Source organism: Pimephales promelas, chromosome 12, assembly GCF_988280905.1.
Source record: "Pimephales promelas chromosome 12, fPimPro1.hap1.1, whole genome shotgun sequence".
Classification (NCBI taxonomy): Eukaryota; Metazoa; Chordata; class Actinopteri; order Cypriniformes; family Leuciscidae; genus Pimephales; species Pimephales promelas.
In genome coordinates, this window is record NC_142780.1 from 24,842,161 (window position 1) to 24,868,119 (window position 25,959).

At 36.8% G+C, this 25,959-nt stretch overlaps 1 long non-coding RNA gene across 1 annotated transcript; it reads left to right on the forward strand.

The window, feature by feature from the left end:
- Window positions 1-239: 239 nt before the first annotated feature.
- On the forward strand, window positions 240-25,412 carry LOC120484658 (uncharacterized). The gene is made up of 3 exons (XR_016145866.1): window positions 240-342; window positions 4,399-4,499; window positions 25,281-25,412. It is a non-coding gene; the product is annotated as an uncharacterized LOC120484658 (long non-coding RNA).
- Window positions 25,413-25,959: the final 547 nt, after the last annotated feature.

Genomic DNA, 25,959 nt, shown 5'->3' on the forward strand with positions numbered 1-25,959 from the left:
TATACTATTTCTTTAATAGCAAATATATATTTACAGTATATGTGAGTGTAATAAGCATAATATATGCAGCTTTGGTTTATTGTTTATTCTTTTTTTTTTTAATTGGTAAAAAATCTCTCTTTATTTATTTAATAATTGTTTGTTTGTTTTTACTAACACCCCTGAGCATTGCTTTGCTCAGTTTTTATGTGACCAGTTTTTGATGAGTTGTGTAATCTGTAATTATTCTGTTAATTTCCAGTTTGACCCATTCAGGACGATTTGTGGATGGTTGCATACAACTCATTGATAGTCTCTAGGAGGCCCCTTGTCATGTGACTTCGCCTGTACATTGAGCTTAAGGTAAGCTGTCTCATTCTGAAACTTTATCCACTGTCGCTTTAGAATGTGTATACATGCATACACTAACATTATATATATATATATATATATATATATATATATATATATATATATATATATATATATATTTCCAAGGGGGGAGTGGAGTCTTTTCCCCTCAGAGAGAACACCCCTGACACACACACACACACACACACGCATACTTGCATTGATTTGGCAACCTGCTGTCAGTGCTTGCTTGTACCGTATCTCTTAGCTACAAATCATGATTCAGAACAGGGTCGGTAAACACAAAGACACCCAGCGCAGAGACTCAGTGGTGTCAGTGTGAGGTGTGTCGTCTTAAGCTAACCTCCGCCCTTCAGGATATGACACTGGAAGACAAAGTGGGATTATCTTTTCTTTCTGATCTTCTGTCGCAAAGCCTGAACAAAATAGCAGCTAAAGATAAATAGTAGAATGTTAGATACACATTTCAATTTGAACGTTTTCATTTGCACGTTGGAAGTAATAGTGACACATGTAACTGAATGGAAATGGGCTGTAAGGAATCAGATAAGCGTACTGTATATTATAATGTGTTCCACAGAATTTTACAATTGATGATGTATTGATTTCATGATTTTGCTAAATTTGTCACTGGTCAGTCTTATACATTTTTAGGTAACTATTTGTTGTTATACAATTGCTTAATCTAAAACTTAATCTTATTTATATTTATGATAATAAGAATGTTACTTGCAACAATCAGCCTAATGATATCTGAATTATCATGTGACACTGCAAGACTGGAGTTATGGCTGCTGAAAATGTAGCTTTGCCATCACATGAATAATTAATTATTGTAAAATATTGAAATAGGAAATGGTTATGTTGAATTATAATAATATATCCATATTTTTACTGTATTTTTCTTATCAAATAAATAAAGTCTAGGTGAGTATAAGAGACTTTGAAAATCATTAAAAAAGTATTTAGCACAAAACCTTTGAACAGTACTGTATTTCCTGATATACTGTACGTTTATCTCTCTTAATTTTTTTAATGAGGCCAATGTGGTTTAAAAATAGGTTATTTTATTGTTTTATTCATTATTTTCTTTGGACAAAACAAAAGTCTTCTTTTTTTGTATAAAGTAATTTTGTCTTTTTTAGGGCAGTGTATATTTTTACTGGAAAGGAAGGCAAAAATACTAATTACTGTAATAAATGATTAGAGCATCTGGACGACATCACTGAAGTGTGATTGTGTATGTTCACATGCGCTTTCACAGCTCATTGGCTGTGTTGTGTTTTGGTCAAAATGACACTCGCCGGCCACGTAAAAATTCTTGTGACGGAGGTGAGTGTTCGGAGTCAGCATTTTTCCCCCTTCTCTGTTCTCTCTCCCCCCACCCTCCCGCTGTTTAATCCATCCAGCTGCTGTCACGGCAGGGGAGCAGCCAATCTATCACGCCATCGAGACACATTCTTCTCACCTGCTCTGTGCCGGCACCGTGCCGTACCGGCCCTTTAATGAACAGCCAACATGATCCCGGCTGACAAGCAGGAAATGGATGCAATAAAGATTGTTTCTGCATGCTCTTTGCATTCCTGATAAATCACCTTACTGTTCGACAGACACCAGCCAGCGCCGCACACAAATCTGATTTCACGCAGAGAGAGACACTGAAGGAAGGGGCATCGGGCCAGGAGGGGTCAGTTCAATTTAAATGCAGGCTGGCTCGGACACAGAGCCCATGCGACTGTTGATTGTGTGTGTGTGTGTGTGTGTGGCGGGAAGCCCTGTGTGATGGACCCGTGACATACCTCGCACTTCACCTCATTTCTTTGGACGCTGTGGGCAGCTACTACGCACACACACACACACACACCCACAGCTTCAAGTCCAGGAGAGGGGTTTATTCAGTCAAGCAGACCTGCTCTGCCCACTAGAACGCTTTACTCTCTGCAGTTCTGCGGATGATATGGGAACACGCTGGCCCTGCAACCTTGGACACTGCACTGTAATGAAAGATGAAAGCAGACTAGGGGCACATAGGGCGGAGGGAAGAACAGGGAGGGGGGCGTAAGGTGTGGGGATGGAGTGAGAGATGAGGAAGAGATGCAGATCTCTGGGCGGGTAATTTATGATCTAATCTTATGCAGCCCGTGCCTGCTGTAAGTCACACTAGGGAGGGAGAAAGAGAGAGAGAGAGAGAGAACAGTGTCTAAAGAAGTAAGGTTGTAAAGTCTCTGAATCTTGAAACTGAGAGGTTTAAATGGAGACTGGAGCCTAAGAATGAGTCATTAACTCTTTTAAATGAAGCAGACAGAGCCATTTAGATTAGGTGCTATCAAATATATATATATTTGTGTATATTTAGTTCCTAACTTACTTGCCTTATTGCCCTATTTACTTTCTTAATGCATGTTCTGTGTATCAGAATGTAGCTACTAACTTTCGCCGCATTTGAAAGGAATTTCCTTTTCAGCAGGCATCATCAAGCCCTCTCATTTTTTGACCACTCCCCTCCGACTAAACTTTTCATGATCATATCACTTTCTTAATGGATTTGAATGATATATGTATATATACTGTATATACATATCTCACATAGAAGTAAAATGGGATATGAAAAAAAAATATTTATAAAAAAATAATAATAATTTATATATATATATATATTTCAGATATTAAGATATATTTTATTTTCCAAACTTCTCTAATTTCATTAACAAATAAATGGCAAATTTACTTTTCTACTCTTTTTGAACACGCACCTTTTTTTCGAATGTTTTTTTAAATAACCTTCGTAATTTTTCTTCAATTTAATTTGTAACTTTTAAAAAAAGTTTGTAATCGTCTGTTCTGTTCCCAAAAATTTCATAAAAATGATTAAAAAAAAAAAGAAATACTAGAAATAAAAACATCTTTTTTTGTAATCTTACATCTATCCATTCATTTTAAAATCTTGTTTATCTAAAATGTTTTTGTAATCTTCCTTTAAAAAAAAGGGAATACACACACCTGCCATATAAAGATGCTTTATGAATTCATGATCCAATCAATTCATAGAATATTAAATCAGGGTTTGCCCTATAGTTTTTTCCCCCCCTCATTGAAGATCCTGTCAGGAATACACGAAAGTACAGTAAAATGGCTTGTGACCGCCGTTTCATCTTGACAAAAGGATTAAAGAACCGCCCTTGGAGGACTGCATTTTTTTTTTACATTTTATGTCACCTCAGTGCCACAGTACGCCTCCATCTCCACTGTTTACATAGCGCGCCAAATGCAGTTTTCTTTATGATTGTTTGTCATATGGAGAAAGGAAAAAGAGACACACAGTGTTCTTTGTCTTCCTCAGAGTGCTGTTCTCTTGAGGAGCATTCAAGGAAATTGATATTGGCAGCACTGCAGTGTGTGTAACAGCAGCCATATCGACTGTGTGTGAGTGTGTGTCAGTGACTGGCAAGGTGGCGTGGGAGTCATTGCCACACTCTAGGGGCCTGGAGCTCATTTGAATGCATCCCGACACTATGACACCCCCCTTCACTGCTCACACGCAGTACTCCCTCTACCTGTTTGGGCTGCAATCATTTGCATGAAATAAGATGGAAATGGAGCCCTTATTTATTTCAGCAGAAATGAACTGTATTATTAAGGGCACCATTGTGCAAAGCACCGGCCGCTATGATAATACATTACCCAGGCTATTTCTGGAGCGCGCCAGTCACACATACTAGCTAATTTACTCCATTCTCTACTCATATCGCTGCTTTGAGGGGCTGCCGCTTGGGTGGATTCATTGGTGTGTGTATATGGGTGGTTGTAGTGTTGAAACAATTCTTGCTTGTGTGTGTGTGGGCAGCGCCGACATGTATGAGTGTGTGAATTATGCATTTCTGCTGTGTGTTTGAACTGAAATCATCGCTAATTCAGTGACATCACCCTTTTTATCAGCCAATAGGGTTTTTCTTTTCACCTCTGTGGCCTGTGAACAGGAAGAGCACACAATCACCATTTCCTGTTCCTCCTTCTCCTCATTAATGCTGAATGTTTTCTCCACTGCAGGAATGCTTTCAATATTACACTGGCTGGACCCTGAATCTTGGTGGATGTCTCTCAACCCATGATCTGATATAGAACTGGCTTCCTTTACCTCTGATGTGCAGGTATGCAGTCCATCACTAAATAAGTTTCCATACACGTTGTTTATTTGTATGCTTTCCATTTCAATCCAGCATTTTTTTTTAAATAATAATAATAACAAAATAATATATTTTATTTGTAAAGCACTTTTCATAGTTAAAAACAATCCCAAAGTGCTACAGAGTATAAACAAAAATACATGCATGGAAACCCAGCCTTTGATTTTATTTATTTATTTATCTATTTTTTAGACCAAGGGTTGCGATTTATGTGACACAAGGGGCAACAGTTGGCATGCAAGCTATTAAAGAGAGATTCATTTTAAATGCATTTTATTTTATTTAGTTAAATTTAGACATGTTGATTTCCTCATATTTACGTGTCAATTTGGCACAATAACGAACAAAAAAAAAATACACAATGTCAGGTGTGTCTCCTGGGTTGCTGACTCCTGGTGTTAACAAAAAGGGTTTACAGTATTTCATTTTAAGAGATATTTCACCCAAATGTATAAATTCTCTCATTATTTACTCTTCCTTAAGTTGTTACAAACCTGTATGACTTTAAGTAGTGGAAAAAACAACAACAACCATATTTTCTCAGTGTTGTTTTTTTGTGTGTGTCTCTATACCTACTAATGAAAGTCAATGATAACCAAAATGATTTGGCTGCCAGCATTCTTCAAAATATCATCTTTTGTGTTCCACAGAAGAAAGAAAGCCACTATGAGTAAATGATGACAGAACTATCACTTTAACATCCTGTTCCGTAACGAATATCAGTTCTCAAGGAAGTGATATAATTACCTAAAGCAGATATGTTAATAAGGTAGCTAGCTATACACATGCGGACAGTATATCTAGATTTGACTTACTCTGCAAGATTCTCTTTAAACTGCTGCTTCCCATGTCAGTGAAGTGAAAGAGAAAAGTGACCATAGAAGAATAGCTGCAGCGTTGAGAATATGGTGCACACTTGGTTGCGTTCTAACACACCCGCTGTGTATGTATGCACACACACTGATTTATGGCTGTTCATTCCTTTAAAGCCTTTCAAATGGAGTTTATTAGCATCTGAACAACATTTTAGAGCATATGAAATCTGTCCTTGTTGAAGGGTTGGCACTTTTCAATCTGGATCTGGAAAAATAGTCTTATTAGAGGCCTATTAAGCTGAGAACTCGCATGCACATTCACAAAGAGTTTGAAAAACATTACTTGATATTTTCCAAGTGAAACATAAGACATCTGTGATGTGATGTACTAATCTCTGGCTGACAGAAACAGCATCAACTTTTAAAGACATAATCTGCTCTTATACAGCTGTTGGGCTTGACTCATTTGATGTTCTTATTTGGTAAATTCTCTCTCCCGCCTCCCTCATCTGTGTGTCACATTTGTGCACATTAGTTCAATGTATATGTTAGTGTTTGTAAATGTGTGTGCATGCGTGCATGTGATTGCATTCAACTTTTGCCATGTGTTTTGGAATAGAAAAAAAATCTTTGCTCATGAACGACACTTTCACTGTATTGATATTTTTGTGGCTCTTTCAGCCTCTCTGCAAAATTCAGCCAATTTCAAGTTATTACCATTGATCAGAGGCAATGGCAGATCTCAATGTGAAGACCATTGGATTATATGACACACAGCTAAACACCAAAGTCTGTAGAATTTTAAATGCAGTATCTAGCTTGTAATTACTGTAATAGCCTAAAGCCTATACTAATGTACTAAGGTTTTTAATTGTGGGTGGACTGTTTACATGTAGTACATATTGTTGTAAAAGGGTGCTTTGTCAATGCTTTCTTATGTATTTTCTGCAATCATTACTAATTTACTCGTTTGTAATTTTGATGATGCTGCTTTTTGAATGCACTTACTACAGGTTTGAATCTACAGTCTGTCAGAAACTTCTAGATCTGATCCACTATGCTAGCCACACAACCCATTTAGATGCAATTAATTAGGGCTGTTGAAATTAACGCGTGCAATTAATTGTATATGTTTAACAGAACATTATTTATTATTATAATGTCATCGAACCTCAACAAACATGACAACACCCACAAAATAAAAAAACCTTTTTGTTATTTATTTATTTACTATGATTATATATGAAATTATGGCAGATTTGCATTTAATTCAGAGCATTTCCTATGCATTAAACAATTTGTTTAAAATTGGAATTTTAAAAGTGCATTAACTTGTTAACAGTAATTTAAAATGTAAGTTGTGATTAATTTTATTATTTATTTATTTAATTGATTAAAAATTACTTAAATAAATACCTTATAAATATGTGTTTGTGATAAGGAACACCATACTAATACTGTGTTTGACCCCCTTTCGCCTTCGGAACTGCCTTAATTCTATGTGGCATTGATTCAACAAGGTGCTGAAAGCATTCTTTAGAAATGGACATGGTCAGAAACAATGCTCAATTAGGCTTTGGCAATTAAACAATGCCCAATTGGCACTAAGGGGCCTAAAGTGTGCCAAGAAAACATCCCCCACACCATTACACCACAACCACCAGCCTGCACAGTGGTAACAAGGCATGATGGATCCATGTTCTCATTCTGTTTACGCCAAATTCTGACTCAACCATCTGAATGTCTCAAAAGAAATCGAGACTTATCAGACCAGGCAACATTTTTCCAGTCTTCAACTGTCAATTTTAGCCTCCTTTTTTCCTATTTGTAGTGGAGATGAGTGGTACCCGGTGGGGTCTTTTGCTGTTGTGTTGTGGCTTCACATATGCTTTGCTGCATACTTCGGTTGTAACGAGTGGTTATTTCAGTCAAAGTCGCTCTTCTATTAGCTTGAATCAGTCGGCTCATTCTCCTCTGACCTGGATGTTTTTCCCTTTTCACACCATTCTTTGTAAACCCCAGAAATTGTTGTGTGTGAAAATCCCAGTAACTGAGCAGATAATGAAATACTCAGACTGGCCCGTCTGGCACCAACAACCATGCCACGCTCAAAATTGCTTAAATCGAATCTCGAATTTAGTGATCTTAAAGAACGCGATGGATTGTAGGGAGATAGAAGGTCCATTAAATACACAGGAGCTTGACCATTTAGGGCTGGACCAATAAGTAATACACTATATTAATTCATATTCAATATTTTACTATACACCCCTAATATATAATATATTTGTGCATACTGTATATAGATGTATAGTGTACATATCAAATGAATGCACACTCAGAGGCATTAATTTGATAAGTGTTTGGCCATGTTTATCAATAATGCCATAATTAATGTTCTTATATCTATGTGCATGCATAGTCGTTGCTTTATACATCAGTGTAGTGATGGATCATGCCAGATCTGTGTTTACCTAGTTGGTGATTTGGGTGTGCTCGTGGCAGAGGCGTGGAGCAGGCCAGGATGGATGAGGTTTCCAGGGTTGAGTGAGTGCTCTCCATCATGCCCCTAGCTGCAGCTCATCGCCTCCCAGAGGCCGACACTAGTGCTGCTAATGCATTTCTTAATTATTATAGCACAATACGTCACTTAGCGGGTTGTGGTACTCATGTTCGCTTAGTTTGCCGTTAAAGCATGCTCAAGAATTTAATAATCGTGACTTTAATTGTCAGCAATTGTGAAAGTGTGATTGTACTGTTTGACATTAATAGGTGCAAAGTTCAAGAAAACAATACAAAGATACAAAGTTCATGCAGGCTGTGCTCTATAGTATAGATTATTCATTTTGTGAGTTTAGCAACGGCCCTGCTTTCAGCTATTAGAGTGTGATTGTATCGTAGTGTGTAATGTGTTATAGAAAGAGCTTGAGAGAGATTTGATGTGTGTGTGTGTGTGTGTGTGTGGTTTTTGTATGTGTGTGGCGGTAAGGGACAGGAGGGGCAGAGCAGAAATCAAATCACTTAATTGCTGCATTTTTCATCTCCATCTTTTGTTTTATGGCAGAGCGGGGCTCTAGAGTAGCCGCATGTGATTCATGGTTGTCAGGCAAGCAGTGAGCAGTGCTATCCCTCACCAGGCAGCGCCGGCCCTGCACCACACCAGCGCTATTACCCAGATGAATATGACTGCTCTGCTTCATACTCCCCAAAGCCCACACACCCAAAGAGCTAATGCTAACGCTGAGCACAGCTACTGGGACAACAAACTGTGTGTGACAGAGGACTGAACAGAAAGACAGAGAAATAAAAAATGTGGGCATGGCAGAAAGGCTAATTAAGACATTTCATGACAAGATTTGATGCGTGTACAAATAGGATAATTCCTTTTTAGGATGTATCGTTTCTTTTTGAGGATTTATTAAGCATGACCTGGGTTCAAATCCAGACCTATGTAGTTTTTCTAGTAAAAAAAAAGTGAAATTGTTGCCAATAATCCTCATGCTTTTTCATTGTAAAAAAAGTAGGTTTTATATTTTATTTTATTTTGTAGTTTGTGAGCCATAGATGACAGAATTATAAATCTTTGTCCTCCATTTTTCCCCCATTTATTTTATAAAGCACATTTCAATACAAGGTTGCCCTGTGCTGTAAATCAATAATAATAAAATAAATAAATAATGAAACAAGTAACAAGGAAACAACATAAAACTATCACACACCTAAGAACCCGGGTGATTGAAATCCGTCATTAATAAATTAGCTTTTAGCAAAGATTTAAAACTGGAAATGGTCTGAGACTCTGAGCAAAGTTTGTGGCCGGCAACTGAAAAAGCACGATCCCCTTTTAGTTTTAATCTGGATCTGGGAACCAGAGAAACTGAACAGATGATCTCAGGGGCCTCACAGAGGAGTGCCAGTTCACTAATGTCTCCAAAACTTCAAATAATAGCCCTGGCTTTTATTTTCCCAAATCGTCAAACTGCACCAGCTTGTATTTGAGACAGGCGTCTATATGAGACTGGCCTTTGTAGTTTAGTGTTGAGATGTTTTTCATTGAGTTTCTAATGTCTAAAAATCTCCAAATGCTCCATGAGAAACTGCGGTCTCCCAACCTTTTACTATTGTGTCAATTGATTTGATTAATATGTGAGGGTGTACGCTCGTGGCTGGGGGTTTCTCTCTCTCTCTCTTTCTCTCTTTCACCAATTTGCTTTGGCGGCCACAGAAAATTTGCTTTTCTGAAGGTTTTAGAAGATTAACAACCCGAAACTTGAAAACAGACCCGGCCTCTATTTGAGACCTGCTTTTATTTACCCAAACCTGCAGGCACACAAGGCGTGCAAAAGAGATGGGAGTCTATTTGGGACTCGGCTATTATTTGAAGTTTTACGGTATGCACAAATATAATAGTACTCTAGACTATATCATATATTATTGACTGAGATTAAAGCCATTATCGATCAATATTGGACAAACACTATACCGCTAAAAATTTTTGAGTACGATTTTTAAATTAATTTTTGAAAGAAGGCTGCACTTATTTGATGAAAACTGCATTTATTTTCTATCTGATAAAACAGATTTTTTTGGGGGAAACAATGTAACAATTGTAAATACAAAATTCTGGCAATTCAGCAGCATGTCTTTCTCACAGCAACATGTCGTGCATGTATTGGCAGTAGCAAATGCCGCACTTGCACTGCCGCCGCAGCAGCAGAAGTGTAACCAGATCTACTCTGCCAAGACCATACATACAACATTGTCATACCCATTACCATGCCAATCACTCCGAGAGATGTCAAGACAGAACTGTCACTTTTGATCAATTGAATGCACCCTTGCACATTAAATATGTATGTATTTATTTATTAAAATTAATTGTGTGTGCTCATTTCAAATGTAATATTTTTAGTCATCTAATGTTGCCTTAAAGTCTTTTAATTTATATTTGTCAAAATAAAATAATAATAATAATTTAATAACAGTTAAATGTATATTTTGCAAATCTCAAAATGAATACCCATTTTGTACATTGTAAAGTTATGGTGGCTAAATTAAAATAATTAATTTTAGTGTTTTATTTTATGTAGACAAAATTGTATTACATTTTAATATTGGCCATTTATTGGTTGAAATCCATTGACAATATTTATGTGAATGTGTAATTTCTGCCACAGCATTTTCACTTTTTTTCAATAAATTTCGCAATCTAGCAGATACTATTTCATGAATTTGCTCAATATTGTTTTAAAACAAATCTCAGATGGACATTTTTATTCTGAATTAACAGTTTTCTCTAAGTGTGTGACTCACAATATAGCATGAACTCTCATGCCTAAAATTATGCATTTTGTGTTTTTATTTTTGTGTTTCTGTAAGCTATATCATCTACTTTTTCCATGAGGTAACAGTTGTGGTGTGGTCTGTTGCTGCGAGTCAGACTTCAGGTCAGATAGAATCTGCTGTGAAGGTGCTTCTCTGGTTTAAATCAATAGACTGGTCCTTTTTCTTCAGCGAGCTCAACTCTTGCGCACTGAGAGTGTGGAATTGTGTGTGCCAGCTGTGAGAGGGAGTGCTAGTCAGTGGAGCAGCTTTCATCAGTCTAGAAAGAGAGGGAAGGGCTTTTGTCAGTGAGTTTTGGCTTTGTACACACAGACATTTTAAGAGGGAGAAACCTCAGTGCTGGGTTCAGCTCCACGCTTTTCCCCCTCGTTTGTTTGGAATAGATCTTCAAACAGCATGACAGTTGCTTACTTGAAGCGGGTAGAAGGTTCTGAAGATGGTGTAGTGGAGGATCGATTCATCTCAATGGCAGTTGCGCGGTTGGCGCAGAACTTCCTAGCAGCACTTGATTTGAAATCTTAGCTCTTTTTTGAATTTTTTGAGCCAATCAGCTGAGCTGTAAGTGCCATGTGACTAATGACTCTGGAATGTGATGTCAGTGCTGACTGGTTGATGGCAGCACAAGTATGAGCACAGTCTTGAGCTGTGACTTCAAAGGCAGCAGATTGAGAGAAATATAAGTCCATTTCATGCTTTAACATACATTCCTCTAAAGAAATCCATTCTCTCTCTCTCTCATTCCTTCTTTCAAAAATCTCATGGAAGGGCGAGGAAGACATACTGTAGTATGCTGTGTGTTTCTGTTTAATAAGGGGACTTGTGTTTAGACTGCCTGCATAGAAGGAAAAGGTGGCCATCTCTGTTACACACATGAGCACCTTTTCCTCAAGTCAGCGCTTGATTTAGTTTTCTGGTATGATGACGGTTATTGATAAGGAGAAAATAAATAGCAGTAGTTCTAATTGAAGCTATACGTTTTTAGTAGCATTACAGTAGCTCGCTCAGCTAAAACATGTATTAAAAAAATTCGTAAAAATTGAAATAAATCTGAAATAAAATAAAATGTAAAACACACACACATATCCTTTTGTTTTTGAAGTGATATACAAAATTCCATGGTAATTAGAAAAAAATCAGTGCATAATCCAACAATATTCCATAGGATTTCATATTTTGAGTTTACATTCAGGTATAACTTTATTTTTATATATTATATTATATTAATTATATTATATTTATTATATTATATTTTATTATGCCAATTAACCACAATAGTCGTAATAAATGTTTGTAAGATTGCACTGTAAAAAAACATTTTCAAGATTTGTCATCACATTTTTTTTCTTTTGTTAAATCAACTTAAATCATTTATTTAGTTGAGATAACTCATTATTTTGAGTTTCTGATGATTAAATTAATCTCCTTCATTGTATTAACTCACTTTTTTCCAGTTCAGTCAACTTAAAAGTTTAGGCAACCAGGTTACTTACTTTTTTAAGTTAAACCAACAATATATTTTTTTACAGTGATGATTAAAAAAATCTTTCTAATTTGCTTCTGCTTAGTACAATATGTTCTCCCATTTCCTTCATTCTTTCTGTTTTTAAATGTTGGGACTATTTAATAAGAATTCAACTAGCAGAAGCACTGAGTCATTTGGGAAATCCTATAAGATTTTGTAACAGAGAACTCTGTTGAATTCAAATGGTTTGATTCACATCACACTCTCCACTTCACCTGTCTTTGCAGCTGGTTCAGTCAGAAAGTTGCTTTGTCCCACTTTTGGACTGTTTCCCACTTATAACAGAAAATGGCAGTGTATTCTTCAGAAGAGAACAATTTTGAAATCACAACCTGTAATCAAATTTAATAGCACTGAGAGAATTTCTCTCAGTCTAGACCTTCATATTACCTGCGTATAGTATGGTGAACTTTTTTTTTTTTTTAAAGGTAACTTAACTTTTGTCAAACTGCTTTAAATTACGAGTAGCTCAACAAGCTACAGTTTCAAAGTAGTTTCCCCAACACCAATGACAGTGAAACAACAAAGGCACATGTAGCTGCCCTTTGGCACTCATGCAGGATATCACATTTCCTAATGAAGAATCAACGTTTCTCTCTCTCTCTCACTCACTCACACACACAAACCCACACGCACTTATATTTATGATGAGTTTCTTCACAGAAGGCGGTACGTTTTATTTTTTATTCTGTGTGTTTGTACACAGTCTTTAAATATTCATCTTAAGGTCAAAAGGAGAGAGCTTTTGATGTTCATTTCATGCTCTCTAGCCGGATACTCAGTGTTTGTATGTTATCCCTGACGCTCGGCTTTCAATGTCATGGGTTTGTGTGTGTAAATAGTATTGTATTTTCAATGTGACTGATCCAAAATGCTATGTGGTTAAGTGGCCTGCTTCTGGGAGTCCTTATTATTCAAGTAATTCATCACTCCTTACCACACACACACACAGCTAGGCCCAAAACGCCACTAATACGTTATTTACTCGACTCAGCTGTCACGACCCAAAAGGAGAGAGAAAGAGAGAGAAAATGAAGTCGGACCATCACAGGACTGAATGGAGAAATTAATCAGTAGACTTATGAGCTAAATCTGAGCGAGTTTATAATGAGTGGATGTACGGCGAGGCTCACACTCTTATACTCTCAGTAAGGATGAACATGTTGTCCATCTGAGATTTATCCATGCCCTCTTATCTTTCTTAAGCTGTCTCACACACTCTGGACCATAAGTCTTTGCACTCTGTGATATCGTCTTGTGCTTTTTTCATATATACACTCATATTCAAAAGTTTGGTTTGGTAATATTTTTTGAGAGAGGTCTTATGCTCACCAAAGATGCATTTATTAAATCAAAAATATAGTAAAATTTGTAATATTGTGAAATATAATTACAATTTAAAGTGTAATTGAAGTGTTTTTTTTTTGGTACCATGTCTTTACTGTCACTTTTTGTCCATTTAATGTGACCTAGCTGAATAAAAGTATTAATTTCTTAACAACATTGTACTGACCTCAAACTTTTGAATATTAGTGTATAATTCATCAAAATATAATCAGCATTTTTACCGTATTTGCACAGCGCATGTGTTCCTGGTGCATCGAGCTGTTTGAATTGCATTATTGTAATTTACTTTATTCCACAGCTATGACTAAATGTTACTATACATATGTATTGATTAATTTTTCATAAATATACATGTTAATTATATCCAGTCTGAGACCAGAATATAAATATGTGTGTATAATTTGAATGTAATGAAATGTGTGTGTATGTGGTCCACGTAAACACTACATTATGAGGTCAAAATATTTTTTGGTCCGATTATAATTCAGACTAAATTATGTTTTTTGCAGAAAAACAAAAGGTTTTCTGTGATAGGTAGGTTTAGGGATAGGGTTAGAGAATATAATATACAGTTGGATAAAAAAAAAAACGTCACCTATGGAAAGTCCCCATAAAACATGAAAACACAACGTGTGTGTGTGTGTGTGTGTATGTATACTGTATGTGTGTATACACGCACACATATTTCATTACATTCCAATAGCTATGCTGATAACACTGTGTAAAGTTCAGAATTTAGTATTTGGTACTGAATGTGTCCCCCTTTTGGCAGTGTCACACATTTTCTTCATTAATATTTCTTAAATAATTTGATGTCACAACTTTTTTATTTTTTTTGGACCTTGATCTTAAATGAATTTATATAATGGCATCAGACATATCTCTTTCTCTGCTGAGCTGTGTATGACGCAACTGCTCTCTTTCTCAGCTCTCGCTGTCATAAGACGCTTCACTGTAATGTCAGCTAGCAGAGCAACAGCGCAGCATCAATAGCTTGTGTCACTCACAGTGCTGTTTGAATCAGCAGCCCTGTCAGACGACTGTTGTTCTCTCTGATTTTACATGTGTCACCAACACAGACATCTGATGCCATCACTCCACACAGTCAACCGGCACAGACTCCGAGTACACAAAGAGCACAGTTGACGCACTGGTCTTGTTTTCCAGCGGTTAAATTTGTAGCTTTTTAGTCATCAAAGTGCTTATTGACCAGAGCATGAAAAAACCTGTTCTCAAGATACACATGCCATTCAGTTTTGGCACAGTTACAACTGTTCCCACAAGGGTGTGAAGTGACATTTGGCATCAAGTCTATTTAGTTCCAAAGCCCATAGTGTATTGTTGCTAAGCTGTGTGGGGATCTCCTAACAGCTGGATTCATGTGTGACTTTATATAGGGCTCAGCTGTTATTAACCCTTAGTGAGTTGTGGGCTGCATCCAGGGGTGTTTTGTTTTGAAATGTGGAGGATAATTTGCAACATTATTAATTGGCACAATTAACATTAATGACATTTGGTACATTTGAGATATAATGTCACTCTGTGAGATTTAAAGACATTAATATAAACAAAGTTGCAACCACGAGGTTCGCAATGTATCCTATATCATATCTCACATAATGAGACTATATCTCACAATTTCGAATAATTGTTGACACTTTTTATGTCCCAATTGTGAGTTTACAAAAATGTGACTTATATCTCTCACTTACAGTACTTTTTTAACTTTGTTTCTCAGAATTGCAACTTTATATCTTATAATGATCTTATAATGCAATGTGACTTTTAATCTCTCAATATGACTTTATATTTGGCAGTAACAACTTTATTTCTCACAGTTGCAAACTTGTGAATAAATAACCCAATTGTGAATTACATCTCACAATGTCTTATTATTTTGCAGTTTGACTTTAAATCTGGCAATAGTATCTTTTTTTCTCATAATTATTATTTTTGTTTCCCTTCTGACTGTACAGTAAGTAACTTTGAAACTACATGTCAAATGACTCTCAGTTGAATTAGTAGACTGTCAGCGTAATGTATGCTTACTTGAACATTTTACTGACTATAAGAAAAGAAACTTTGCAACTACACATCAACTTATTTCAACCCTAACCCTACCAGTCTAATACTGAGGCCACATCTACACGAAGCCAGAGCTTTCCCTATCCGATCTTTTTTCCGTAAACACAGCGTCGTTCACAAGACGTATTTGCGTATACATGAAACTAGAGCCAGACCGATTTATCGGCTGGCTGATATTATCGGCCGATATTAGGCAATTTCCAAACTATCGGTATCGGCAGTTAAAGTGGCCGATAAAGGAATATTTCAAAAATAAAATAAAAACGGACGAAACACGCTTCAACCATGTCATGAGTGTTGGAGTTGTATAGTTTGTCCACCAGAGGGCACTCCACACCATCCCTGTTGGCAACACTCGTGTATATTGCGCCACACATCCTGAAACCTGCTGATCCAGGTTGTAGGTAATGTAGGGACTAATTATTTTATTTATCAGAACTTTAATATATTTTTATGTTCCTCTGTTCTGTTGTGACAATAAAAGAAACAAGCTTCTTTTTAAAATGCATTATATTATTTTAGTTAGCTCATAAATAACTACAAATTAGGGAAATCTGTTAATGTTTTGTTGCGCGTTTCTGGAAAATAAATAAAAAAATATCGGCCGATACATCGGAATATCTGTATCGTAAAATATTTGTATCGTATCGGCCTTCACAATCCTTTATCGGTCAGGCTCTACATGAAACCACTGAAACTGACAGAAAACGATGTATGCCAGACCAGACAAGTATGTGGTGCTGTAATTCTGCCGCAGAGATACACTAAACAAGGAAATTTGGAGTATACACATAACCTTGCGCGCTCTATACGAACCCAGCACGACAGCAAGGTGAAGACGAAGATTGCTCACCGTAGTAGCATAGGAGTAGATGTTGCTTTAGTAAAGCTAATAGGCTCAGTAGCTTCTGCAGCACAATCACAAACATATAGGCCGCCATTAAGTGTGACGTAACGGTGTGTAACTAATACTGATACGTGTGTGATGACATCATTGTTTCACAAAATGCACCGATTGGCCGTACACACGAAAACGCAAGGGTGTCAGTTTCAGATTTATCCATGGGACCCGGTTAAAAAAAAAAAAAATAGCGGTTTCACTGTCCCAAAACGCTGGATCCGTCTGGACGAAACGTTAATACGATACAAAATTTGTATTTGTGCTGATTTTCTGAAAGGCAAATGTTAAGAAAACATAAGCATTGCTAGCTACAGATTATTATTTTTTTACTGCAGCCAAGGCCAACTAACCTTTTTGTACTTATTTAGGGCGTATGTGTTGTTGGGGTACGTCACTGTGCATCTCTAGCGTTGTATTCAGCTATTTTGACAAATACATGTGAGGGTTTCTTGTCAGTGGGAGGGTGGTGAGATTACGGCAGGGGTTGTGGTGGGCTGATTTGGGGGGAAGGGAGCGGTGGGTTCGAGGTGTTGAGTATGGAGCTGACAGGAGGCTGGATGGGAAAGAGCCTGAGGGGGGCTTGGCAGGGGGCCTGGCGCTGACCCAACATGGGCCCACTGGTCTTTGATGCTCCTGGGCTTCCAGGGCAGCTGGGGGTGGGAGTGGGGGGAGAGCGAAACATGTAGGGGGGAAAAAAGGTTACCTGTGGATCTGCCGACCTTCAGTGCGGAGTGGGGAGAGGAAGCTTTGATGTGAAGCCAGGTTGGAGAGCAGCATCGATCGCCAGGGAGCAGAAAGAGAACGAGGGAGTTGAAGTCTGAGATATAGATATTGAGGATGGCACAAGCAATAGAGAGGAGGGGAAGGAAGGAATATGAAAGAGGCATGGTGAGGGTGAGATGACGAGACAACACTGTAAAATGTAAGGCATATTTAGCTCTTCACTGAGGTGTCGAGACTTATTTCACCACACTGGATGGATATCTGTGTTTTATTTGTTTATTTTTGGCCTTTTGCCACTCTATTGAAAGGTGAGAGAGCATTCATAAAAATTAGAGAGAGAGGATCGGGAAATTGTGCAATCCAGAATCATACTTGTATATTTCATAATACTGAATTTAATTTTCACATACAGTAGTATCATCACATAATATCAAAGTGAAATTTGGATAAGATGAGATTTACTAAAGATTACATTTAACAGTATAAAATTATTAATGTTAAAGATTAATTTCATGTACAAAATAGATTCATAAAAATGCAGTATAACTGTTTTCAACATGTTTCAGAATTGCTAAAACACATTTCTCGAAAACCTCAAATGGTTAGTTCATTCAAAAATGAAAATTAAGTCATTAATTACTCACCCCCATGCTGTACCAACCCCGTAAGACCTTCGTTCGTTTTCGGAACACAAATGAAGATATTTTTGATGAAATTTGAGAGGTGGATCACTGCTACATAGGCTCCTAAGGGATTGAAACTTGACAGCCCAGAAAGTCATTGAAGAAAATGTTTAAATATTCCATGTGACTACAAAGGCTCAACTATAAGTCTTTATTCGACTATTCTTCCTTCTGGGCCTGAGACGAGAGTTCAAGAGATTTCCATGACGCATGAGCGAGAACTGAACTGAAGTAGAGTTGAAGTAGATCGCAATTCTCGCGCATGCGTCGTGGAAATCTCTTGAACTCTCGTCTCAGGCCCAGAAGGAAGAAATGTGTTATTAGACAAAAAGTTCATTTTGGAGTTCTCCTTTAAGGCTATTGAGAATTTGGTTCAAAGAATGGGGTTTAGTGTTTTAGCAATCATAAAAAAAATAACTGTAATAAGAAATGTTTCTTGGGCACCAAATCAGCATATAAATGATTTCTGAAGAATCATGCGACACTAAAGACTAAAGAGTAATGATGCTGAAAATTCCAACCCAATCTACAGGAAATCATTATTATTTTACAAGGTGGCGATTTTGTATGAATTTGTACAAAATGAATTGTACAAAAATGTAAAATTATTAGAAAAAAGTAAGGTAAAGCTCCACCCCTAACCCCACCCCAATTGTCATTTGGGGGGTAAGCGGATCGTACAAAAATATACGAACGAGATTGTACAAATTCATCTGAATTAGCCCCCATATAGCACATACTGTTATAAATTCTATTTTAAAATGCATTAAAACAGAAAATAGGTATTTTAAGTTGTAATTAAACCCCACATTTACTGAATTATACTTGCTTATTCCTTACTTACACAAAAAGGTATTTGTGTAAGACATATCCAGATGTTGAATAGGGAAGATTTTATGGTTTAACTCAGACAGAGATCACCTTAGAGTTTTTGTTGCTTAATGACTCTAATGTATGGATTTAGAGCCGGAATGTCATCTCTTAATGTGCTTGAGCAGATGTTCTTAGTGTGTGTGTGTGTTGGGGGAAGCGCTGGAGGAATAAAGTCAGTTATGCTGAGTACTGGAAGTCTGGCTGTGCAGGAGCAGATCAGAGACATGCTGTGCCCAGGCTCCCCCTCCCCTCTCTGGCTTTACATTTCTCTGCACAGGTCCTTACTGAGATATGACTCCCACAACATGCCCTGCTCCTCTCCTGCATCCTATCCTCACCCATGTCATGATTTTTTTCAGCAGAACTGAGTCCTTTCTGCTGCATGGAACCTTAAAACACAAACACTGAGCTTGCCTGTAGACCACCGGTGGGTCTCAGCTGCTTTTGTTTAAGGGCACAGATACTTGGACATCAGGTGACGACTCAACACAGAACCAATATTGCTATGTATATCATACATTAGAATCAAACCTTGAAAGGACTGCATATGCCCTTCAATTTGCAACATTTTAATTGAATTGAATGTTGGAAAAAAAGCTATAGCCTGTAAAAATGAATGGAATAAATATGAATGTTATTTTCCGTTTCATACATTTCAGTTCATTTCATTCACTCACTCACTCACTCACTCACTATTCATTCATTCATTCATTCATCAATTTCGGCCAGGGCAAATCAATAGGGTAAATGTGGAAGTTTCATTTCAATTGATACTCACGTGACTGTAAAGTGAATACATTCCATTCCGATTCATTAGTTGGCTGTGCAAATCAGTAGGACGTATGTAAAAGTTCAATTATTTGCATTTTATTTATGCATGATTATTCTAAGTTCACACCACAGCCTGTTTAAATGTACAGGACAAATGTGGAAGAGTATTATATATTTATTTGATTCTTTTTTTTTTCTTCCCCTGCTGTCTGTGACTATCAAATCCATGGCCCACCAGTTGAGAACCATTGTTGTCTACATAATGACTTCATGAACGTCTGCAGTGTTTCTCCTTTCTCAAAGTATCTTTGCTTCTCGAGTGTCAATCAGATTGCTTCTAGAGCTGAATGTTTTCATGGCTTTTGGATCTCTGCTGGGATAAATGGTCCATCGTCTGGCCCGTCTCTGTGAGACAGTCTCTTCCCAAATTGAACAGGCAGCAGCTCAGCTGTGAGCACTGAGTGTGTGTGAGCGAGAAAAGGAAAAGAGAGAAAAAGTGCTTGTAGGGAAGGGGCAATTTCCCAATGTAATCTGAGGAGGTTCATTACTCTTTTTTTTTTCTTTCTTTCTAGCTCACCTCACTCCTGCTGCCCTCCAAAACCGTATTTGTCTCTCTCTCTCACTTTCTCTCTTTAAGCTCCCCTCCAGCTGTGCGTCTCTCCCTCCACGCTCCAGGCCTCTGCCCATCTCCCTATTCACACCTCCATCCCTACTCCCTTAATTATGATGTCATCTTTATGGGACTGTCACGGCAGGGTGAGATAAAGAACGAGGCGCTCGGCAGCATGTAAAGCACTGTAGGGTGTCTGGCACAGATGGGCTTGCCGCAAAGAAAAGACTCCATTTTAGACGGACGCTTAATTACTGAGAGAAGGATTGTGAAAGCAGAAATGAGAGAAAGACAGAGAAGAGAGAGAGAGACAGAAGGGAGTCTGGGGGTAAAAAAGGGGGTTTTGGTGGTGGATTATTTTTTTTCCCCGCTTGCAATATCAGCCTGGCACTTTTACTTATCTGCGCTATTTATTTGCTAAAATGAGAAATATGGATTTTTAAAATGCTATTCAATATCTTAGCTTGATAGAACTGCTTTAATGACTCAATTGTAGCTAGTTTAGGGATGTAATGCTCAAGCTGCCTGTCCTTTTGTACAAGTTAATGTGTGTTTTATATGTCTGCAACCAATGGGGTCACTTGCAGAGCCGGTGTGGCTTCTGTAACACCCTGTTAAAGTAATTGATTTTTACATTGAAAAGTTGCCAGCCAAAATCAAGCAAATTGCGCATGCCGGCTGTAGGTGTTAGCATGAGATTTTAAGATGTTGTTGGGGGTTGCGTAGTGGGACGGTTGCTGCTCCTGCCCCGGAGTCGGTCCTATTTAATGGACTGCCGTGAAATCATAATTGCATGTTTATGAACAAACCAGCTGGCTGTGGCAGAGGGTAATTGTTTTTCTACACACTTATGCTTGACGTTCATGTTGTGAGAGTGTGCCTCATTGAAGTTACAAACTAAAAAATAAAACGTATAGAATATAGGTTTTCACTTGTTTCACTCTTTTAATTTTTAAATAAATAGTCCAGGTTCAGTACAAGTTAATTCGGTGTAACACTGTAAATCCTAAAATGATGACTACATGTCTATAAATTTCAGCTATAAAAAAATTCAAAATGTTCAATATTCGTTTAAAAAAAAATCAAATTCAGAACTATTTAAACTACCACCTACAATTCAATTTTGTTAGATTACACTAGATTGCAAATAATTCAAATTTACACAATTCAAATTCAAATCATTTTGTCATATTATTACCTCCGTACGTTCACTTCCATTATAAGTGATCTTTTCATTTCAGCAAAAAAGCATGTGGTAATCAACTGTTGATTGAGCTGAAATTGTATTGAACTGGGAATATTTCTTTAAACCTTTCTATTCCCACCTTTTAGCTCATTCATCCATCTATTGTCACCCACCCTCCATCCATACTGCAGTCCTAAACTAATGACTCTCACCTTATGTATTTACCCCCATTTACTGGTTCCATTTAAATGCTGTGTGCTGGGAGTGAAAGGGTTAATTGGAGATCTCGCTCAGGGGTTAGTTCGATGACTCCCTGCCCTTATCGGCATTGGCGGTGACCTGCCGTTGACTAGCCCACCACAGCCAACCCCTCCCCTGTCCTGCTGTATTGATGGAGGATCTATCCTTTGGGAACCCTCTCTGACACTGACCCCTTGCTCATATGTACTCTCCACATCACAGCTGTCTCCAACCTGAAGACACTGATGGATGCTCGTGGAAGAAGCGTCCTGACCCACCGCACGCCCTCTTTCTCCCTGACACCAGCCTGGAGTTATTGGCAGGCTTGTATCGATAGTGCCTTTGACCTGACACTGCACGGCCCATCGTGTCCTAAATCACAGCAGATCATTACAGATGCACGACAAGTTGACGCCAACTTAGGTCTTGTGTTGCGCTGCATAAAGACCTTACGTTTGATGCTATATTTTCTTTGATGTAAATTAAAATAGGGGTTTTAAGATATGTATGTACTTTAATTTTGGATGCGATTAAGATAACATAAGTTAAATGGATAAGATTTTGATGCGATTAATCGCGATTAATAGTTTGACTGCCCTAATATATATATATATATATCCAAAATTAAAGTTTGTGTTTACATAATATATGTGGGTGCACTGTGTATAATTATTTTATTTATATTAATACACACACAGGCTTGTAAATATTTAAGAAATACTGTCATGTATATACTATATATAGATTTATATATAATTTATATTATATATAAATATAAATATTTTATATATAAATAATATATTTTTCTTAAATATACAAGCATGTGTGACGTGTGTATATATATATATATATATATATATATAATTATACACAGTGCACCCACATATATTATGATTATGTAAACACAAAATTTTATTTTGGATGTGATTAATCACAATAAATCGTTTGATAGCCCTAATATATTTACGCACACACACACACACAAATTAAATGAACTGTTTTATATTTTTTTAAATATAATTTTTAATGTTATGGTAAACCTGAATTTTCAGCATCATTGCTGAATACACACTCAGTTATATGCATATTATGCAGACTGTATATATATATATATATATAATTATATATATATATAAAATTGTTACTATATACTGTATCTAATTCTCCGAACATTGCTGCAATGAGATGTTTAGTTCTTTGTTGTACAATAAGCTGGATGTCAGCGGCGGGTGATTGAGAAGCATTCAGTGAGTTTGGATTTGATTAATGACATTTAAAGCACTCAGCATGCTTTTTGTTTTAATGACTTCTTTGTCGCTTAGCGCAGTTCTTTCCTGCCACACTTGCAGCACGTCCTCGAGGCTGTGTGTTTTAGCCTGTTTCAGGTTCGTGTGTGTTCCCATCAGTGTGACTTCACAGTGCTTATGGGCAATGCCTTTTCACTACCTCTGATGGCAAAGCTCAGTGGTGCACGATCACATGCGCGCACAAACTCCAACACACACATGCTATCTCTTGTTGACAGGGGAAATTGTATGAAGAGCTTTTAAGGCAATTAGTGCATTGAGCAGAAGCTTTTCTTCTATTCATACTCTTCATTAACAGTTTCTTGAAAAGGAAAAATGAGATGCTGATATTGTCATCACTCCTGCCTGCTGTGAAGAGGCTTTCTTTAGATCCACTGAGCCTGTATGTGTGTGCGTGTAAATACATAGGTGTGTGTGTGTGTGTGTGTGTGTTCACCATGAGTAAAGAGGATATACTGCATCCGTTTTTCTGTGTGAATTAAAAGCACATAAAAAGTGTATTTACTCAAAGCCACAATTGCATTCAGACTGTTCCCTAGAGCATGCTTTGCTGTGAAAGATTGTATGCGTGCCCATCTACCTTATATTGTATCCCCTGTGTGTGTTTGTAATCTTTAATCTGAAGATCTTTAAGCCTGTATGAGTGCGATCTGTTTAGTTTTTCAATAGAATTAGCTGTCTAAATGGCATTTCAGGAACTGTTAAATGATTTTTCAGTCCAATTTATTCGCCCTCATGTCATGTCACTCTGTGAAACAAATAAATACTTTATAAAGAATCTTAACACCTCAAATCAAATATGGCATCTAGTCAATAACATCTAACCTGCGCATATGTGCCATTTAATTTAACATTTGTGACCGAGGTGAATTTCGACTTAAATTTTTCTAAATTCTTCTTAGAAAGTTATCATATGGCTACAAAAGACTTGAAATATAGTGCTTAAGTCATGTGAACTACATTTTTTTGTGCTGTTATACTGCCCCTGGTCTCTACAAAGTGTTGGTACTGTATGTAGAAAATATCTGTGAAGATTGATAGAAAGAAAAAATTAACATTTGGAACAGCATAAAACTGAGTGAAAAACGCAGGCACACACTGTCTCACATGTCCTCGTCTCAGTATAATGTGGAACAGAGACGCATAGCAGGGCTTTGATTAGCAGACGACCGAAGATCTGCATTATTGATGACTGACACATTAACGACACCAACACGCATACAGCCGTGCACTCCCAGGGGTAAGCGTGTGTTAAAACCTCTGGTTTTTGGCCCCTCACGATGTGTCTGACCCACTTGGGAACAGGGTAGACCTCCTGGCATCTCTATTATTCAGAAGTACGCTGTATTTGATCCCAGCACTGAATCTTGCTCGCAGTCAATCATTAATGGCTATTCACAGTTTTTTATACAATTATGTCCACAATATCGGTGCCTCTGAGGATTTCTTTTGTCGGATTATTAATATTAGCATTTATTATTAATCAAGTAGATCAACTTGTCCTTAATACCCATGTACTTGATACATGTGATGTTGAGATGCTTGGTACAATGTAGCTGTGAAGTAACATTGTGACAATATATAAAACAGTGGCATGTTTTAAAGTTTTATATTACATTTACAGTAGTTATTCTTGAGAGATACATTTTTCTATTCAGATATTATTTCAATTATTTGTATTTTTAAACAGTATAGCAGGTTTCGGCTTGACTTTTTAAATTATACACCAAAATATTTTTTGATTGTTTTCGAAAGTCTCTTATGCTTATCAAGCATTAATTTGACCAATGCAGTAAAATTTGTATATTAATATGTGATTTATTCTTGTGATGGCAAAGCTACATTTTCAGCAACCATTACTCCAGTCTTCAATGTCACATTATCATTGTAATATGCTGTTTTGGTGCTTAAGTAATATAGATAGATTGCAGTAATATATATATATATATTATATATATATATATATATATATATATATATATATTACTGCAATCTGTTATATTACTGCTATTATATTATTATATATTACTATATATTTATAGTCCAAGATTTAAATAGAAAGTTAAACAGAACATTATTTATTTGAAATCGAAATATTTTGTTGCATTTCAAATGCTTTACTGTAACTTTTATGATTTAATTAATTTATTCAATCATTGCTGAATAAATGCATGTATTTCTCACTGAACCTAAACTGTAATGTTTTTAAGTGTAAAAATGCATGTTAAATATAAAATGAAATATTATTCAAAGAAAGGAGATGTATGAAATAAAAACTCTGAAAAAAGCAAGACAAAACAAAAACCAAAACTCAAATTCTGGTCTGATTTTGAACCTAGGTTGGTGGAAATGTGGTAGAAGTTATTGGCTGGTGGTGACCTAAAGGCCCAAGGTTCAAACCCCAGGAATGCCAATGTGACCTTGATCAAGACACTAAACTTTCGGCTGCTCCTAGGGGAGCTTTTCCGGGGTAAGTTTACTTGTTTTTGATATAAAACGTCTGCTAAATGTAAAAATATCCCAATAATAACTAGCTGAAGTTGCCAGAATTCACACTTTAAAAACATGAAGATTAATCCAAATTATCATTACTGGAAAGTCTTGCAGAAAGTGCCTCTCTTCATGAATGTTTAACAATTAATGTGAATCGTCATTCCCAACCCATTTTACTTCTTTAATGTGATGTATTTCTATTTGAAGTGGGATATTCTTTTAACAAAAAAGGTAGTGTTGGTCATTATTTTGTCCTTTGAGAATTCATTGGATTGTGAAAAGTGAGTATTAAAGGAACCAAACTGAATGTTAGGTTGTTGGCTATTGCTTAACATTATCCAGTACATACACTAAACAATTTTGAGTTTGTAATTGTATATACTAATGAATTATTCTCGACTAGGCAAACAACTAATAATGCCAAGTCCATAAAAAGCAGTGGTACAAATACTATCCAAACATTTCATGGACATAATTATTCCCCCCAAATTTTCAAAAGCACTTGTTTAGACGAACTTTTCATGA